General features: G+C 33.4%; 1 pseudogene; it reads left to right on the top strand.

The window, feature by feature from the left end:
* Positions 1 to 19,516, top strand: part of LOC141578280 (tolloid-like protein 1) — a 253,168-nt pseudogene that overhangs the window by 6,252 nt on the left and 227,400 nt on the right.

The raw sequence follows: 19,516 nt of genomic DNA, 5'->3' as shown, positions 1-19,516 counted from the left end.
TAGCACTGTCAGGGCCTTGCTTAGTTCGTTTGTTTTTGTTTTTGTTTTTGTTTTTGTTTTTTTGGCTTATCAATTTTACCATGAAGTTTTTACATTGTATGTCTATGTGTGTGTTTGAGTGTGTATATGTATCACAAAATTATTTTGCTTTAAACTATTCTAAAATTTGACACTTTGTTTTTTCCTGTTCTTTTAACAAATACTATAATAAGTGAACTTCTAAAAATACTTAGGTTAAATTAGTAGTTTAATTTGAAAATATCAATATACATATTTTGTTTCACTTAACAATTTTAGTAATTTGAAAATATTTATTATAAGCTGTTCTTAAGAAAATAGCACTTGATGAGGAAGAATTGTTTCACAAATTAGGAAGGTAACTCTTTTTAGATCTTGAGAGACCAAAAAACTTGATAGGGGGCTATATAGAATTTTAGATTTTTAAAAAACATATAATATACATTTCTAAGAAAGAAGTGAATGCTGTCACTGACTTTATGCTAGGCATACACATTTAACATGCAATATTTTTCTACTTTGATGAAAGTGTTTTGAAAGTCTGGCACACTGTTTAAATCTCAACTCTGATATATTTCTCCTTTGATTGACTTGAGTTTGGGGAAAAAACCTATTTGTAAGGAATATATGTGTCAATGTGGTGGCTTATATGTGGCTTGCTTCTGATTTTTTCCAGGGGATGTTTCTGGATGCTATTCTCCACTCTCGTGATGATAATGGCATACATCCAGCAATTGGTCAGCAAACGTGTTTAAGCAAAGGAGATACTGCACAGGCAAGGAAGCTGTGCAGATGTCCAGGTATTGCACCATCCAAACTCAGAAACAGAGCTGTGCCTGACTGTGCTCTTCCAGACAAATAAGCCCCAGTTTACTCAGCTGTCTACTTGTCTCCACGCTGGTAAGGGACTGATATATTCAGTTCAAAGTAACTAATCATAAAATGAAATAAGAGAGAACTCTGGAACACTTATAGGGATAATTGAAAATAAATTGCTAGAAATCATATTTCAAGCACAAGGATAGTAAGCTTTATTTATTGTTTTGCTTTAATGAATAAAAGAGCAGAAAGCATGGTCATTTTATACTTGTTATTAAATAGTTGCATGACTTCATAGTCTAATTGTGTTTCCTTGCCAACGTAGAAAAACTATTCTTTATTTCAACTTCAGAATTGAGTCCTGAATGATTTTTCCTTGCAAGTACTGTCATTAATAGTATATAAATTTAAACTTTATTAGGTGGAATTTATAACTTTGTTGCAAAAAAATTAGTTCTAACCAGTGCTAGTGAACTATTTACTGTATGTTTGCTACCAGATAAAGTAGTGACAAAAGATTAAAGGAAGGTCTTAATAACAATGTTCTGGGGGACACTAATGCTGTACTGGTCCAAGAAAGAAAAGCGTCTGCTTCCAAATTGGAAATCCTGCATACTCTGTACACCTCCTGTATACTCAAAATGCTTTGAAATAGCTTTTATCAAAGATACATGCTTAACTTTGCTTAACACAGCTTTTCCTCCATTTTCTTTTGTTGATGGAGTCCTCTTTTTGCCTGATACTTAATGTGTAGAATTCACTTTTGGAAATGTTGTTCCAGGTACTAAGATCACAAGTGGTAAAATAACTATAAAATTTTAATTGTCTGCTATTCTAATTCAGAGATATGATGGGTATATTAATCACTGAAGTTTTACATAGTTTTTTTATGTCTTTTTTTCACTTTTACTTTTCTTTTTAAAGTTAGCAGTCATGGATAATCATTGCTCATATTCAGTAACTCATCAGGGGTTGCAAGTGTTCATCTTTTTTTGTTGTTTGTTTGTTTGTTTTATGAGAGGGAATTAATTAGGTTTATTTATTTACATTTGGAGGAGGGACTGGGATTGAACCCAGGACCTCATGCATGCTGGGCATGTGCTTTACCACTTGAGCTACATTCTCCCCCCATTTTACATAGATTCTTATGTTTAAAATTTATTTCCATACATTTAATTATTGGTAAGTTATATTAAGTTTACTGGGATTATTGGTATCAGTTCAGGAAACTTTCTTTGTAGGGTACAGGAGAGGGCTAGCTAATTGATTAACAAAAATGTAATATTTGCTCATTGACATATAGTATAAAACACTTTAGTTGAGCAAATTAACACTCAAGTGCAAGCAGAAAAAAAGTGAGTTGGTTGAATAAACTCAGAAAATAACTAGGAAGTTGACAGTTCATTATGGGTGATAACATCTGATTCATCGACCTTTGGTCCAGTCATTGATGGATTACCTAGAAAGAGAGCAAGAGTTTACAAAATAAGGTCTGGTGTATCTCAGTTTTAATACAGAGAGGAGAGGGTTGTACTACTGAATATCCCTTTGGAGTCTGGCTTTTTTCTTTTGTTAGAAATTGCTGGTGAACACAACCAGTTAGAAGTGCCTGGTTACTTTTTACTCCAATATTTTTCTCCTTATTGGTTTATGCTTGAAGCTCTATTAAGATCTAATCTGTCCTTTATAAAGCTATTCCTTAGAACTTAATCTTGAAAGGAGTGCTGACTGGGTTCACACTAAAGTATACAAGGTTGTGTCTTGTCAAGTGGGACCCTGAGTCCCAAAGGGCAAGTTTCTGAAAGGCAGGTAACAAATAGGAGGCAGACTGCAAATACTGTCACTTCTCTTTTGATGATACAGGAAATGTGTGCTTATCAACTGGAAGATGAACAACAATAAAAATGTGTATGTTTTCAATTCCCTTAAAACAATATAAACTATTATCTTTGTGGGATTTTGTAGGTGATAAAGAACTTGTAACCCATTATATTTATCTAGTTATATATGCCAAATATATAGATTGGATTTGTGTGTGAGAACTCAGTTACTTCTTGTGCAGTCAGTGTACATGCATCATGAAAAAGCCCCATACAGAAATAAAAGTTTGTTTTTAAGCTCATGGAATGAGGATAAGTTTCTTTCAGTTTAGAATTGTTTGCATTGCCATTTCTTGCTCTTACTTTTAAAAGCAGGCAAGGGAAGTCTCCCTATGCATTGTGATGTGAAGAAAAGATATGATACTTTACAGCCCTGACACTCTAATGACATAAGACCCAGTCATCCATTGCCAGAACACACACACCCAAAAAGGAACAGGAAGGGAAAAGGAAGGAAGGCTGCTCAACCCTGAGATTGACTAGGTGTCCGGACACTGCTGTCCAAAGGCCAATCCCATGTCCTTCCAAAGGCTCCCATGGCTTTCTAGCATTAAAGGCATCTGAAAGGACACCTGTTAATGTCACTTGCCTTGCATTACAATTCCTTGTATCCCACATTCTGTCAGGACATGAAACATCCACATGGGGCAGAGTATGGTCTTCATCTTTCCTTTATCCCAGTAATCAGGAGTCTGCTGTTGAAAGAGATCCTCTGCAAGGTGCGTGAGTGGTGGTGCACCTTCCTCTCTTCCTGAATGATTCATGTGTTCTATTGTTCTCTCTCTTTTTGGGGACCTTTTTTCCCCCATGTTCTAAATGAATTTGCCTCTACTTTGATCTAATTTTAGGAATGCTTTCCCTTTTTATTTCTCAACTGCTAAAATTGAACTCTTCTGATAAAGTCTCTGCTGTTTATTTGCATTTTTTCTTAATATAGGTTTTCTGTAGTCCTATGACATTTTAGCTTATAACAACCTAACACTTATACCAACTTTCAACCAAAATATTCTCTCAGTAAATCTTCTATAATAGAATGTCAAGTAATATAATAAAATTAGAAAAAATGTAAAGTAAATTGGCATCCAAAAATAAAGGGGCTTCTGAGGATCAGAATTTTCCCTATTATATAAAAGTGCTCATGTGTTCATAGATGAACACACATACAATCTATGTTCATAAATTTAAAAGCATCATTAAACACACAGTACCTGTACAGAGCACCCATGTACACAGAGGCACATCTGTCTGGAGTGTGTAGGGGCAGAAGGCCAGCTTCAGTGTGCGTGGAGTTTGGATACCAGAAACCTTTTAACACTTGTTTCATTAAAGTTACTTTTTAAGACTTTTTTAGATTTTTTTTTTATTTTTAAAATAATAAATGCATGTTCTGAGCCCGGAGCACACACTCCGCACTCTCAGCACTTGAAGTTCCTTTTTAAACTAATATAAGGTTCTTTTTAGTTACCTAAAATACTAATCTCTTACTTCCTGCAATAATTCTCTGAGACTCCAACTAGAATATCCTTGCTATATATGCTTGCATATAATTCTTGGCTAAAATATATTGCCAACCTGCACAAAAAAAGAATGTAGCCACTTTCTCCACTTATTCATGGACCTATTTATTCCTCCCATAGACCATCACTTAGTTCAGTTGCCGGTACCACGCACGGGTCATCCGGGAGCCCAAGCAGAACCGTGGAGGGCATTCTAACTTCATTCTCTCTCTGCCTCACTTCCCCCAACCAGTCAGCCTGCTACCTTCTTGGTCTTGGTATCTCACATTGTGGGAATGAATCCCTCATCCAGGGACCCTGGTCTGATGTGGGCTGCTCCAATGCCTGCTCATTAGCCTTTCTCTCCAGTCTTACATCTCTTTAGTTCTCTGGCCACAATGCTATTCAAGTGACTTTTTAAATATGGAAATCTTACTCTGCTTATTTTGGGATAAAGGTTAATTTCCTTTTCAACGTCTCCTTCAAGATTCCTCACCACCCTCTCCCCATCTCTTCCCTCATCTTCTTCTCTGGGTATCCCCCTGACAGCCAGCTTCTCACCCCTACTTCATTCAGCCCCTGACCCCACTGTATACTCGCCTTCTGCCTCTTCCTCCAGCCAGAGCACTCATAACTGACTCCTGGCCTAATCCTAATATGTAACCTCTGACTTAAAAACTGTCTGGACTCCCAGGACTCCCACGGTGGTAAATGCCTTGTTCAGTTCTGGCCTTTGTGTCTGACTCCTATAATCATCACGTCATTTATCAGTTCCCACGTTAGAGTATAAAGTTCTTTAGGACTGGAGTTGGGCTTTTTCCTCATGTTTTCTGAATTGGATATAAATTAGATGCTTGAGAGGTAGTTGCTGTCTGAATGAAGTAGCTGCTTTAATGTGTGAAAGGCCCTGCACCAGGTACTGTGGCCACAGAGAAGGAAGCACAGCTCATACACACAAATAACAGTCACCTGCGGGATCACACAGACAGTGTCACTTAGTGAGGCAGTAAGTCTCTTCAGTAAAGGACGCTGAAGCAGTCCTGAGTGGGGACCTAACGTGACCTGGACCCGGGATGAGGGAGGCTCCTTGGAGTTGGTGTTTGTGCTTCAGCATAAAGGATGATTCAGACTTGGCTAGGCAGTTACTATTGAAATATATTTTAAAATATTTCAGTAATTAATCTCACCTTTATGGCTTAGACAATTTAGGGTTCCTCTTAACATCCTTTCCTTTAAAAATCACTTTAAACCTATATTTTATTTATTACATATAAAAGTTTAAGAGAGCCATGGAAGTAAGAAAAAGTTAATTAGGTAGTGCTAAATTGATGATATATAGTTTTATTTTACCCCTACTTTAGAGTTTATTGAGGTTCTTTGGGAAGAGATTTATTTAGTACAGTTTACTGTATGTTTTCTTTAGAGTTAGCAAAATTGTAAGTGTGTTTTTATAGAATATGGATAAAGGATTCTAAACCTTTGATATTTGCTGAATGTTGTAGACATTTGCTGGGGAGAATATTTGTAGGTAGAACTACAATCAGGTGTAAATTTATCCATATTATTAAAAACACAGGAATTTGAAATAATTGCTCGGCCATACACAATCCAAGTAGCATTTATACAATTCAAACACACTTTTCTATCTTGTAAGAAGAAAGATACATGAGAATTATCTGTTGCAAAAGTGAGATGAATCATATGATGAAGTATTTAGAAGTGTAACTCTTTTATTATTAATTATTTTAAAATTTTGGTGAAACACATAACATATGATCTCTCCTATTAACAAAATTTTAATCGCATAATACAATACTGTTAACTATACGTACATTTTATGCAGAAGATCTTTAAGAACTTTTTCATCTTGCGTGACTAACACTGAAACTCTGTCCCTAGTGGATGGTGGCTCCCCACTCCCCTCCTCCCAGTCCTTGGCAGCCACCATTTTACTTTCTCCTGTAAATTTGACCACTTTAGAAACCTTATGTAAGTGGAGTCATGTTGTATTTGGCCTTCTGTGTGTGACTGGTGTATTTCACTTAGAATAGTGTCCTCCAGGTTCATTTGTGTTGTAGCAGTGACAGATTTCTTTCTGTTTTAAGGCTGAATGATACTCCTTGTGTGTATGTACCATGTTTTCTTTATTCACTCATCCAATAATGGACACTTAGGTTGTTTCTGTCTCTTGGCTACTCTGAATAATGCTTCAGTGAATATGCGTGTGTATGATTTCTTCAAGATTCTGTTTTCAACTCTTTTGGAACAATAGTCAGAAGTGAAATTGCTGGATCATTTGGTAGCTATATTTATAATTTCTGAGGAAATGCCACACTGTTTTCCACAGTGACTGCACATTTTACATTCCTACCAACAGTGCCAAATGGTTCTAATTTCTCCATATCCTCACCAACACCTGTTCCTTCCTGTGTTTTGGGTTGTTTGTTTGATAATGGCCATCCTAACAGGTATGAAGTGAAATCTTATTGTGGTTTTGGTTTGCATTTCCCTGATAATTAGTAATGTTGAGCATTTTTTCATTATAAATTGGCCATTTGTATATTTTCTTTGAAGAAATATCTATTCAAGTCCTTTGCCCATTTTAAAGTTTGGTTATTCGGGGTTTTTGTTTGTTTTGTTTTTTTGCTTTCGATTCCTATTGAGTTGTAGGAGTTCCTTATATATTGTGGATACTAACCCTTTATGAGATGTACGATTTGCAAACGTTTTCTTCTGTTCTGAAGATTGCTTTTCACTCTATTGATGGTTCCCTTTGCTGCACAGAAGCTTTAGCAGTCGGAGTCCCACTTGTCTATTTTTGCTCTTGTTGCCTGTGCTTTTGCTGTCATATCCAAGAAATCATTGCCGGGACTACAGTTATGAAGCTTTTCACCTATGTTTTTTCTTCTAGGGATTTTACAATTTTGGTTCTTTCTTCTAAGCCTTTAATCCACTTTGAGTTGGCTTTTGTGTATAGTGAAAGATGAGTCTAATTTTATTCTTTTGTAAGTGCATATCTAGTTTCCCCAACACCATTTGTTGAAGAGACTGTCCTTTCCCCACTGTGTAGTCTTGGCCCCCTTGTTGAAGATCCCATTTAACCATTTAGGTGTGGGTTTATTCTGGGGTCCTTATTCAGTCCCACTGGTCTGTAGGTCTATCTTATGTCAGTACCATACTCTTGATTACTGTAGGTGTGTAATATGAAGAAGTATGAGGCTTCCAGCTTTTTTCTCAAGATTGTTTTGGCTATTTAGGGTTTGTGGTTCTGTATGTATTGTAAGACTATTTCCCCCCACTTCTGCAAAAAATGCCATTGGGAATTTGATAGGGATTGCATTGAATCTGTAGATTGCTTTGGGTAGTACAGATAACATTTTAACAATACTAAGTTTTCCAATCCATGAACACATTACTTTGTGTCTTTCTTTAAATTCTTTCAGCAATGTTTTGTAGTTTTCAGTATACATGTCTTCTGCCTCCTTAGTTAAGTTTATTCCTAAATATTTTACTCTTTTTTGTGTTCTTATAAGTGGGATTGTTTTCTTAATTTCCTTTTCATATTGTTTGTTGTTTATAGATATGCAACTGATTTTTGTGTGTTGGTTTGGCATTGTAAAATTTTAGTGAATTTTTTATTACTTCTAACAGTATTTTTGTGTGTGGAATTTTTATGATTTTGTGCATATAGGATCATGCCATCTGCCTGGAGAGATAGAAGTTTAATGTCAAAATTGTTTTTTAGAGCAATTTTGATTAGTAGAGTGATGATAATACTTTGCCTTTGTATACAAAATGCCTTTTTTCTCTCAAATATGACTGAGTTTTGTAGCCCAAAGACACATTCCAACAGTTAAGACCACAGACTTTCTACCTGTGTAACGAGGTATCTGAGGATTAAAAAGGGGACTAAGGACATTACAGTACTTGACTCTCCAAAGCAACTTTATGACATACATGTTAATAAGATAGCCACTTTTCAGAGGAGAAAATTGAAGTTAAACTTTTGAGACTTGCTTGTGTGACATAATTAACAAGGGGGTGATGCCATGACTCAAACTTCAGTTTTCACATGCACATCACTTTCTGAGTAAACAGACAGACTATGCATTTATCTTGGTAGTACCATCTTTTCCTTGCTAATGAAAATTAGCAAGATTCTTTGGTTCTTTTAATAATAAAGTTTAATAATAAAGTTTTCTTTTTATATACGGGCATAAATCAACAAATGGCCAGGAACATTGATGAAAATCTTCTGTAATAAGGATCAAGTAGCCTGGAACGTTCACATGTAGTAAGGAAAATGTACAAATGATTGCCACAAAATGTACAAATGATTGCCACAAATTGATTGCTTGGTGTTTGCACTTCTTGCAGTATAAGTAGGTGCTATATGATAGGTTTATTTAATTTTTGAATTATTTTGGGGGTTTTATTTTTTCATTTTAAAGAGTCTTTTGTTTCATCCTTTTATCAGAATACTATTATTTATTTGCATTTGTGGATTAAATATATTTGATTGTTTTAATTCCACTTTAGGAAATCCAGTACCAGATATTCTATGTGACTTAGTGGAGTTTTCAATCACTATAGAATTTATTTTTAAACTGCTGTGAATTTTTTCATTGAAATGCACTCGACTCCCAAATGACTATTTAGCATCTACACTGATCCTAGTTAGAAGCACATTGTTTGCATTAATAAATCTTGACAAACTTTCATTTTTCTAAGGGTTCTTGTAAGGTCACATTTATCAAGTTCCCTTAGATGTTTCATGGAAAGTGCTGGTTGTATATTTTTTACCTTGAGCATTTTTGTTCCATTCTAATGTTGCTTTTATATGCCTATTCATCAGAATAAGCATTGCTTACTTTAAATTTATTTGTTGTGGAAACATAATATCTGTTATTCTATGTAAATATTTATATCTTATCTGATTATTTTTATAGCTGCACTTTATGTTTTCAAAGTCATCTTTGTATCTTTGTCTCTTACTTTCACTCAAGATATGGAGAACCATTTATAATTTATTGAACTGTTAAGACAAGAGTTCACCTGCTGGTAGCTATGGCTCTATAATGCAGTGCTGTATGAGTTTTTATTTCAGTCTCCTTCAGAAGGAAGGAGCTATGTTTTCAAATTGTTTTATGAAGGTTATAAAGATGGCTGGCTGCAGCAAAGGAATTATTAAATTAAGGACACTAAAACAGTCTAGGTTTATGTGACTCATACCATGTCTTGAAAAAGCAATAAGAAAATCCATTGTAGAATGCTTCTGGCTGCAAACCTTGGCTGAACCAAAGCTAATTGCCATCTGCCTTTTGACTTTGTAGAAATGGCCCTAGAAATATCAATTACATGGATATTGAGGCTGAGCAACTGATTATTTGCCATTTAAGATGACTGGTAATTATTTCCAAGAAATTAGGCAGGCTTAGTAAGAAGAAAAAAATATAATTGCTTTTCCAGCAATTTCTCCTTATGATCAACAAAAATCAGAGAGTAAATAAATGTCTATATCTTGTTGGAAACTTTTAGTCTCCTATGTTTTTATCTTTCAATTTTTTCCAGCTTATCTTGAGAAAAAATTTCATTGTGTATGACATTTTGGCACTAATATAAGTGGTTATTAGTTATTATTTAAGATTTCCTTTTTTTCAACTTTGATATGGTATATTCATTATTAAAATTAGCCCCACTCTACATCAAATATGTTACTAGGATATAACATGTGGCCTCAGAGACACATCAGCTAGGCATCCACTGGCCTGAATCTGATTATGGGTGATTTATAAGTAGGCTACTGACTTCTTGGGAATGAATGACACAGGTTTCCAAAAGGAAGAACCTTATGAATGCCAGGTTATTTATCTCATAATCTTGTTTTATAGTTAGTGCTAGTGATCCCATTAAGTATACTGAAATTCTGGTAAGAAAGACATAGAAAGAAATTACTTAGAAAGGAAAATCTTTTATAAAATACAAATATATATTCTAACACCTTATCTATCTAATAAAACTCAAGGTTTTATTATGATACCAATGTCTTTCATAAAAATTAAAGAATAATCTTTTTCATCTGTTTAAAAAATCAAAAATGTGTGTTTTTTTCTTTCAGCATGTGGAGAAACCCTACAAGAATCCAATGGCAACCTTTTCTCCTCATTTCCAAATGGCTATCCTTCTTATACACACTGCATCTGAAGAGTTTCAGTGACCCCAGGGAGAAGGCAGTTTATCCCATCAAGAGTTCTTTTTCAGTTTCATATAAGCAAAGATTCATCATTTTTTCAAACATAATTTACTTTAAAAAAATTCTTCTTTGATTTATCAAATAACAGACTAAATAACTCAGAAAGTTTATAATGGAAGTTACTCAAACTCCAGTTTTTTAAACATGTAATTTTAAAAGAAATGTTAAATAGCCTAAAAGGATTGAAATAATACAAATTATGTTTTCAGACACAATGAAATTAAGTTAAAAATCAGTGTTAGAAAGATAACTAGAAAAATCTCACACATTTTAAAATTTAAAAATATACATCAAATATCCAATTCAGTTAAGAAGTTCTAATGAAAATGAGAAATTATTTTCAGTTCTAACAAAAATACTGAGAATACTAAGCCTATAAGATGCACCTAAAGCAGTATTTAGAAGGAAATACATAACCTTAACTGCTCACATTAGGAAATAAGAAATACCCAAAACTAATGACGTAAACATCCTCATAACAAGGCTAGAAAAAGAACAATAAAATAAATAGAAAAGTACATAGAAGAGGAAGTAATAAATAAAAGATAACATTGAAAACATGAAACATGGCACAAAATATGAAGAAAGTTGATACTTTGAAACAACTTAGAAAAATAGAGAAATGGATGAAAAGAGATCAAGAGAGATAAAAGAGAAAGCACAATTATCTAATATTTAGAATAAAAAGATTATTATAACCATAGATGCTTTAGACACCAAAATAAGAATAAAGAATATTTTGAACATTATGACAAAACTTAAAAATGTAAATGAAATGGCAAATTACTATAAAATATTACTTATTAAGTGCTTACTCAAGAAGAAATAAAAAGCCTGAATGCTTCTGAAGCATTAAAGAAATCATATTACTATTTGATTGAATTATTAGTCAGTTTTTCAACAATGACTATCCAGGCTCAGATGGCTTAATCAGTGAGTTCTATCCAACAACTAAATAAGAAATAAGTATAGTCTTATAAAATCTTTTAGGAAATTTTTAAAAGGATACACTCTTCTATTTATATAGGTAGAAAAACTTTGACAGTCATCCTGATGACAAGAACAGTAGAAGAAAGGAAAACTTTAACCCAGACTCACAATTGAATATGTATGTAAAATCCTCCACAAATTACCAAACCAAATGCAGCTATATATGCATCTATATGTATGTATGTATGCATCTGTCTATAAATATATAAATAATACATAAAATATATTAGTGTACATATATTTCAAATACAGATACAGATGCATAGAAATGTGTATATATGTATTATATATTATTTATATATATATATCTGTGTGTATATGTGTGTGTATATATATATATGCATATATATATGCACCATTAGATGTATCTCAACTAAATCAAGAAAACAATCTATTAATGATTTAACAACAAACCCTGAGCAAACTAAGAATAGAAGAATATTTTCTTACTCTTATAAAGAGAATCAACAAAAATTAGTGCAAATGCCATTATTATTGGGGAAATCCTGAAATTATTTATTTGACATAGGTAAAAGGCCAAGAATGTCCACTAGTCCCCTTTTTTTTTTTTTTTTTTTTACATTTTGGTGGAAATAATAGCACGTTAAGGCAAGAAAGTGAGATTATACACATAAGGGTTAAAAAGGAAGACATAAAATTCACCTTATTATATTGTTTGTTTGATTAGTTATAGAATTTAAAATTACTAAGAAACAAATAAATTTATTAATTTCTGGATTCTGTCTTGAATGCTAACCTTAAGTCTCCCCGGACTGAGACTGTCTTGATGTTAATCTTTGTTTTTCACTAGTTGTTAAATGATTTTTTACTTTTGCAAATTCATCTGGAATGACTCAAATACACTTTGAGTTTTGGTGGGAATGCAAATGCAGCTAAAGAAGGTTTGATCTGATAACTGAGTGTTGTTATGATTACTGTGGGTATGGAGCTGTCCAGGTTGTTGCAATACTTACAATAAAAACTAAATGAAACTCTTGTTACCATAAATAGATTTTACACATAAAAATTTACAACTGACTTGTAATACATTAGCACATATGTAATTCTTTATATAGTTATTTTTAATTTAAGAATTATGAGTCTATGTTGTAATATAGTTATAAGTACTGATCAATTTCTGTTTAGATTGTTTGAACCAACCCATGAAAATCATTAAAAAGGTACTGAAGAGAAAGATATAAAAGATGATAAAGCTTCAAAAAAAGTTTAAAACTATACATAACTTTTGAAAATAAAGTCTTATATAATATAGAAAGCTTTGGAACAAGATTAATCAAGTTAAATCAGCTTGTAAGAACAAGATAATATCTGAAAAATGTTTCTCTTATGTAATTGCAATACCTGTGCCATTAGCATTCAGGGCTCATTCACTTTTCTTGTACATAGGATTGCTAATAAAGTGGTATTTTCTAAAGTGTTGCAAAAAGGAAGAAATAAACAAATCCATTAAATTTTCTGTTACATTTTTAACTGTGTACAATGATGAGCAAATAAATTTTATTATTATAAGCGGCCAATGAAAAATATTAACTCATTTTTCATTCTTACATTTTTGCTATTTTCTTTAATATCTTCTCTTCTTTACTTCACTTTTATTTTATTGATGTATAGTTAATTTACAATTTTATATTAGTTTCAAGTATACAGCATAGGGATTCAGTATTTTTACAGATTATACTCCATGAAAAGTTATTGTGTGATAGTGGGTATAATTCTCATGTTGTACAATATATCTTTTTTGTTTATTTATTTTCTACATAGGAATTTTTATTTCTTAATCCCATACTCCTATTTTGCCCCTCCCCCTTCTCTTTCTCCTTTGGTAATCACAAGTTTGTTTTCTATATCTGTGAATCTCCTTCTGTTTTGTGTATACATTTGTTTGTATTATTTTTTAGATTCCACACATAAGTGATTTTATACAGCATTTGTCTTTCTCTGATTTCATTTCACTAAACATAATATCTCTAGATCCATCAATGTTGCTGCAAATGGCAGAATTTCATTCTTTTTTTTTTTTTTATGGCTGAGTAATATCCCAGTGTTTGTGTGTGTGTGTGTGTGTATCACATCTTCTTTATTCACTCATCTGTTGTTTGGAACTTGGGTTTCTTCTATATCCTGGCTATTGTAAATAATGCTGCTATGAACATTGGGGTGTATGTATCCTTTCAAATTAGTTTTTTCATTTTTTCCTAGATATATACCCAAGAATGGAATTATTGGATCATATGTTACTCCTGTTTTAGTTTTTTAAGGAACTTCCACACTGTCTTCCATAGTGGCTGCACCAATTTGCATTCCCACCAACAGTGTACAAGGGTTCCCCTTTCTCTACATTCTTGCCAACAATTTGTTATTGGTAGACTTTTTGATGATATCCATTCTGACAGGTGTGAAGTGATGTCTCATTGTGGTTTTGATTTGTATTTCTCTAATAATTAGAGATGTTGAGCATCTTTTCGTGTACCTGTTAGCCACCTGTATGTCTTTTTTTTGCAAAAATGTTTGTTAAAGTCTTCTGCCTATTTTTTGATTGAATTTTTTTAGTATTGAGTCATAAAAGCTGTTTATACATTTTAGATATTAACTCCTTGTCATCCATATCATTTACAAACATATTCTCCAATTCAGTAGCTTGTCTTTTTGTTTTGTCAATGATTTCCCTTCTTGTGCAAAGTCTTTTAAGTTTAATTAGGTCCATTTTGCTTGTTTTTGCTTTTATTTCTTCTGCCTTAGGAGACAGATCCCCCCCCCAAAATTGCTACTATTTATGTCAAAGAGTGTTCTGCCTATGTTCTCTTTGAAGATTTTACAGTTTCAGGTCTTTCATTTAGGCCTTTAATATATTTTGAGTTTATTTTTATACATGGTGTGAGGAACTGTTGTAATTGCATCCTTTTCCATGTAGCTGTCCAGTTTTCTCAGCACCATTTATTGAAGAGGCTATCTTTTCTCCATTGTATATTCTCACCTCCTTTGTTTTAGATTAATTGACCTTAACATCTGTGTGTGGGCTTATTTCCAGGCCCTGCATTCTGTTCCATTGTTCTACATGCCTGTTTCTGTGCCAATGCCATACTTTTGATTACTGTAGCTTTGTATTATAGTCTGAAGTCTGGAAGTATGATATCTTCAGCTTTCTTCTTTTTTTTTTTTCAGATTTCCTTGGCAATTTGAGGTCTTTTATGGTTCTGTGTAATTTTAGGATTATTTTTTCTGGTTCTGTGGAAAATATCATGGATATTTTGATAGAGATTGCATTAAATCTGTAGCTTTAATGGGTCTTTTTTACTTTGGGTCTTTTTTACTTCTTCTTTTGCAAGTTTAACTCATTAATTTCAAGTATCTTTTACTTTCCAATACAAGCATTTAAGGCTGTATGTTAACATTTAAGGACTACTGTATCTGAATTTCATCAGCTTGACACATAGTATTTTTGTTATTTTTCAATTCTAATGATCTTCTTTATCTTTTATCATTTCTTCTAAGCCCATGTATTTTTCAGTGACAAATTTTTTATTTGCAAAAACATGTTATTTTTCTAATGTTTCCTTTTTAGTAATTTCTCCTTTAGTCACTTTTTTGGACAGAGACTATAGTCTATATGATGTCAGTGTTTGAAATAACTTGAGTCTGGCAGTGTGACCTTAGAATTGACCAGTATTCATTAAAAAACCATCTTTGCTTTGAAATGTGACTTGTGCAATGGTTGGGTTCAAAGTTTTCTATACATGCATTAGTCTTTTTAATTGTGCTGTTTATGTATTCTCTGTAGTGCTGTTTTTGACTGCTTCATCTATCAAATAGTAGGAAGATATGTTATTAACATATTAAAATATATTTTCCACTTTTTGGTAGATTAATTGCTCTTTATAGGTTTAAGATACTTTTATGCTATGTTATTATATATTGTATAAATATATGTTTATAATGTTGTATCTTCCCAATAAGTTAGACTAGTATCATTCAATAGTGTATCTCTTTATCTCTAGTCATGGTTTAGGTTGAAACAATTTTTTTTTCTGATATTAATAAGTTTAAATTTTCTTTTGATTAATATTAATATTTCTGCCTGGTATATCTTTATCTTCTTTAGACATTTAGCCATTTGAGATTTTGTGTCTCATGTGTATCCCTTTTAGACAGCAAATTATTTGGCTTTATTTTTAATTGACTCTATGATGGCTAGTTTTGTCCTTAACTAAAGGGCTTTTTGCAGTTAACATCTATTATGATTACTGATGTATTACTGCATCCTATTTACATTCTATATGTCCCACTTGGTTTCTTTTGTTCTATGTTTTGCCTTCTAAAGTATTGAATTATGTTTTATTTTCCCTCATTTCATTTTTTTCCTTCTACTGGTTTGAAAATTTTAAGTGTGTATTCTATTTTTTGGTACCCTTTTCTACTAGCTTATTCTCTACATGGAGTCATATGTAGTTAATATCTTTATCCTCCTACCAAACCATAGAAAGAGTCTAAAAAAGATTATGATTCACATCCCTTCATCTTATATGACATTGTTTTGTTTTGTTTTCAAGTTTGTTTTCTCTCTGATACAAATGAGATGCTATTATTGTTTTTTGCACTTGACATTGAACTCCATGCAGATATTCACATAACATTTTTATTGTGATAAAAACATATAAAGTTGCTATCAACCATTTTTAAATACACAATTCAGTGGTGTTAAATGCATGCACACTTTGTGAAACAGATCTGTAGAACTTTTACATCTTGCAAAACTGAAACTCTATATCCATTAAACAATTCTCCATTTTCCTCTTCCTCAGTTCCTGGTAAGCACCATTTACCTTCTGGGGTTTGTTTTGTTTTGTTTTGTTTTGTTTGTTGTTTTTTAATGAATTGACTACTTTAGATACCTTGTATAAGTAGAGTCACACAGTATTTTTTTTTTTATAAGTGGCTTATCTGTGTATAATGGCCTAAAGGCTTTTCCGTGGTGTAACATGCATAAATTCTTAGGGATTGATGGATCATTTGGCAGTTCTACTTTTAGTTTTTTGAGGAGCTTTCATACCATTTTCTATAGTGGCTGCACTATTCTAGAATCTTTCCAGCAATGCACATGGGGTCCAGTTTCTCCACATCTTCATCAAAATGTGTTATTTTCAAGTCTTTTGATAGTCACCATTATAATGGGTGTGAAGTGATATCTCCTTATGGTTTTGATTTGCATTTCTCTGATGATTATGTTACAGACTCCAAACTCATTCTGTTTGCCAGGGTACAGGGTTAAAGCCAAAGAAATAGATCTAATATGGAGTCAGATTCATTCTTTTCTATTACAACTGTACATGAAAGCTAAGAAAAGCAGGGCTTTGAATCAGTGATTAAATGTATCTTCCCTTCAGTCTGCAGGAAAAAACTTGTTATTTATTTAGTTTAAAAGAATAGGCAAGAATTCCTACTCAAGTCAGAATTCAGGCTTCTTTTATACTAAAATGGGAAGGAGTGTGGTTGGTTGTTACAAACTTCTTGGTGTAGGAATTCTTTGTTCTTGCAGCTGTCCCTGTGTGTCAGATCACAGTGCCCCTGTAAACCTCCAACAAAAGAAATGTTGTTTTCTATTCTGCAACTTGTTATCTTTGTAGGAGTGCAAAAGTGTTAATATCCATAAAGGTCAGAGCTTTGAGAATAGGCTCTCCTGTATATTTCAGGCTACAGGCAACATTGTTTCACAAAAGGTGCAGAGCTAGCAAGACTTAGCCTAGAAACCAGGGCACAGGGTTAAAGGAAAAGGAACAGATCTAATATGGAGTCAGATTTGTTCTTTTCTATTATAATTGTACATAAAAGCTAAGGAGAGTGGGGCTTTGAATCAGTGATTAAAGATATCTTCCCTTCAGCTTGCAGGAAAAGACTTGTTACTCATTTAGTTTAAAAGATGTTTCTTAAAAATGAGCTTAAAGATATTTGGCAAAATGTTCTTTTAGTGAAAGAAATGTATGCCCAGCACGTCACGCACTAGTGACTAGTATCCTGCCTGTGGCACTAGTATTTCTAAGGCAACATTCAAGTTGCAAGAGAACCTAACTTTCTACCAAGGGAAAGGTGTATGTTTCATTCCATCTGAATATCAAAACTTACTTTCAGATTCGATTGGTAAACCTGTTTTGGACAAGCCACATGAAAGAAACTTTAGGCCCAGTGTTCTGTCCATGAAATAACATTAGGTGAAGAGACACATGGCCTGGAGTGGCTTCTTTACCCTGCTGTGGCACAAGTGTTTCCAAAGCTAAAAGGAAGCTGAATAAAGCTCAGATTCTTAACAGGGAGGAAAACGTTATCTACCGCCTGTGCCATCACAGTGTTAAACATGTTCCCACATGAGGTTCGTAACAAGCTTTCTGTCAAGCTCCAGGCAAGAAATCTTGAGCAGTCATACACATGTGAAGAAAACTAACAGACCTGTGATGATACTACCACTAGGGCACCACATCGAGGCTGCTAAAAGATGGATCTTCCTTTCTGTCTGTTTGCAATGGCTTCCTTTCAGATTAGATGTACATACATGTTTCTTACAAGCCACATGAAACACATTTGAGGCCCTCCCTTCTTTCTGTTAGGTAGAGTTATACTCAGGAGCATATGCATGTGGCGAATTGTCCAACAGACCTGTAGGACCGCTGCCTCCAAAGTGCCACTGCGACATTGGGAAGCCTGTCCTTCTGAAAGTGATGAAACTTATCTTTTCTGCCACCTGCACCTAAAGCCTTGACCTGGCATTATACAAACAAACGTATCTGATGAGCTGCGTGACAGAAACTTTTAACACCATATTCTTACAGTGAAAGAAAGCTGCTCCCAGGGAGTCAGGTGTGTATGGGATTGTGTGAGAGAGCTTTAGCACCAGTGCTTATAAGGATACAGCAAACTGTATGTAAAATGGTTGGCTTCAAAGCCTGAATATATGATTCTTTTTTTAGCCCAAAGAAAAACTGGTTTTCAATCAGGTAAATCTGAACACCTACATGAAAAATTATTCAGGTATAGTGCAATTTTCCCTGAATGGAAGGTAAGCGTTGGGAGTGACACATGTAGGGAACAGTGTAACGTACTCATTTTTAAAGCTACATTGAAAGTGAGAAAAGCCTAGCTTTCTTTCTAGGAAAAAAATGTATCTATCTTTTCTTCTTCATCTAAAGGCTTGCTTTCAGATTTGATGTATGTATATATTCTTAAAAGTAATGTGAAAGATACTCATAGCAGAGAGTAGATTCAGTGACAGAGAGTTCCCTTAGTGATGTGTATGCAGTGAATTTGATAATAGGTCTGTAAAAATACTCCTTCTAAGGCTACACTGAGATTTCAAAAAACATAGCTGTCTTTTGAGAAAAAGATGTATTTTTCTTTCTATATGATATAAATAGCTGTTCTTGCTAGCTATAGGAAAGGAATTTTACACACATGTTCTTACAGTAAATAGTTTCTACTATGCACATTTAATTGATACAGTTGTTAACTATTTCACAGTCCTGTGACACTAGTGTTTTTAAGGCTGCCTAGAAGCTGTGCTAATTAGTTTTCTAACATCGAATATTAGTGAATGCCTTTCCATCTGCATATAAAATCTTCACATATCATATATATATATATGTCTGTTATAAGCTTTATCAAAGACAATTTAGATGGTGTTCTTTCAGTTAAATTAAGTTACAGATAATGGGTGATGCATATATTTAATTGTTTAATAGACATAAAACATTAGTGTTTCTAAGGCTACCCAGAAGCTGGGCTAAGACTGTGACCTTGAACAGTAACGAATGCCCTCCGGTCTGCAGGTAAAGACTTATTCACATACAAGATGTATATATATAGATGTTAGTTACAAACAATATGAAAGAGTTTTTTGCAGTTTTCTTATAGAGAAAGTTATACACATGCACATGGTGAAGATGTCACTACTGTAACACTTGTGTTTCTAAGGCACTTAACGGCTGTGCTAAGCTTAATGATCTAACACTGAATGCACATGAGAGTCTCCATGGCTGCATGTAATTAACATCATA

Source organism: Camelus bactrianus, chromosome 8, assembly GCF_048773025.1.
Source record: "Camelus bactrianus isolate YW-2024 breed Bactrian camel chromosome 8, ASM4877302v1, whole genome shotgun sequence".
Classification (NCBI taxonomy): Eukaryota; Metazoa; Chordata; class Mammalia; order Artiodactyla; family Camelidae; genus Camelus; species Camelus bactrianus.
The sequence above is the reverse complement of the archived record's forward strand: the minus strand, read 5'-3'. Positions and strand labels throughout refer to the sequence as shown.